This window comes from Penaeus vannamei, chromosome 18, assembly GCF_042767895.1.
Source record: "Penaeus vannamei isolate JL-2024 chromosome 18, ASM4276789v1, whole genome shotgun sequence".
NCBI classification, from domain to species: domain Eukaryota; kingdom Metazoa; phylum Arthropoda; class Malacostraca; order Decapoda; family Penaeidae; genus Penaeus; species Penaeus vannamei.
The window spans coordinates 7,372,999-7,375,498 of NC_091566.1; positions in this window are offsets into that span (position 1 = coordinate 7,372,999).

Sequence of the window (2,500 nt, forward strand, 5' to 3'; positions counted from 1 at the left end):
CACACACACACACACACATACACACACACACACACACACACTCACACACACACACACACACACATGTACATTGAACATAAATATATGTGTGGCTGTGAGAACAGTATAAGAGCAGTTGTACATGTTGTAGTGAGGCTTATCTACCGCGGTAAATTTACATATTTTTCGTATTCTTTGATCAATATATTTTGAAAATACATGTGTAAGTCTGAGTAGCACAATGAGTAATACGATTATATATTAACTTTTCATTGATAAGAAAATATCGCTTTATATATACCAACATGTAAACTTACATACATACATACATATATATATATATATATATATATATATATATATATATATATATATATATATATATATATATATATATATATATATATGTATATACATGTATGTACATATATATATTCGGGTTAAGAACATGTCGTTTCCACTAACCAAATGTCCGTAATTGCTTTATTTTTTTATATTTTTCATTTCATTATTATTATCCTTTTTTATGTTGAAAATGACAGCTCTAATTGCATCCAGGAATATATTGGAAATGAAACAGCTGATTCTAAGTAAAGCGCAGAAGAGAAAGTGGAAATAAAGAATAACTCCATTAAACAAATATAGGAGTGCAAAGTAGATGTAGAAATTTAATCCTTTAATTTTCCGGCACCATGGTCAGTGAAGCTCTCTTTGCTTGAAAACCATATTTTGAAAAAAATGATCGACAAATAAAATTTCAAGAACGAGGGACTGTAATTTAGGAAAGATAATATTCTTTTCATATTCAAAAGATTTCCTTGACATATTGGGGACAACACCTTAGAAATATTAATATTGTTATAAAACTTTCCCCGACAATAGTGATAATGATAATGATAAAGACAATAATGATGATTCTATTGGTAATAGTAATAATAATGATAATGATAATAATAACAGTAATGATGATAATGATAATGATGATTATGATAATGATCATAATAATTATATTAATACTAGTAGTAGCAATGATAACAATGATAGTAATGATAGTAATAATGATAACAATAATGATGATAATGATTCTAATAATGATGAAAAAAAATATAACCAAAATAATAATGATAATAATAATGACAATACTAATGATAATAACAATAACAATAATAATGATAATAATCATGACAATAATAATCATAATAATAATGACAATAATAAAGATAATGATAATGACAAAAAATAATGATGATAACAGTTATGATAATAATAATGACAATGATAATGATAATGTTAATGTCAGAAATGATAATAAGACAATTGGTGAATATATAATAGTAATAATGATGATAACAATAATGATAGGGACAGCAATGGTAATAGTGAGAATGATGATAAAAGTAACACGATGATGATGATCATCATAATAAAAGTGATGGTAATGATAACAATGATAATGATAATGATAATAATGATTGCAACGCTAACAAGAAAATTATTAATAATTATAATAGTGATAACACCAATGATAGTAAAAATAATAGTAATAATAACAATTAAAATGATAATGATGTCTGATGAAAATGATGATAATAATAACGTCGATAATAATAATGATAATTGTAACAACAACAATAATGAGAATAATGATGTTGATAATGTTAACAACAACAAAAAATAAAAAAATAAAAGTGATAATCATGATAATAATGATAATGATAACAATAATAATAATGATAATGGTAATAATAGTAGTGATAATAATGCTAATGATAACATTAATAAGGATGATGATAATAATGATAATATTGATAATGAAAGTAAAAATTGAAAAAAAATAATGTTAATGATAATAATGGTGAAAATAGTAATCATAGTGATAATAAGACTAAAAATTTATATCAGAATAACTTTCATATTACTAATGGTAATAGTAATAATGACAATGATAATAACAATGATAGTAATGATCATGATAAAAGCAATGATAACGATAAAAATAGCAATAATGATAATAATGACATTGAAAATAATGAGAACAATAATGATAAATATAGTAATGAAATGAAAATGACAATGATAATAATAATGGTAATAATAATAATGATAATAAAAATGATAATAATAATAATGATAATGAAAATGATAATAATAATTATGATAATGAAAATGATAATAATAATGATAATGGAAATGATAATAATAATAATGATAATGAAAATGATAATAATAATAATGATACTGATAAAAATAATGATAGTAATATCTGTAAAAAAGATAGTAATAGCAATAATGACAAGAGCAAAAAGAATATAAAAAAGAACGTAAAGAGAGAGAGAGAAAAAAACAACAGAAAAAAGAGGACGCAAAATAGAACAGTTGAATGCTTTGATAAAAAACAAAAACAAAAATAAAATCAAATTAATTATACGTAATCAAATTTCGAGATTCTCATTAATTGAATCACTTGAAAATTTGAAAAATAATTATGATCAAACCATTTTGTTTCATTCTTTTGATACTG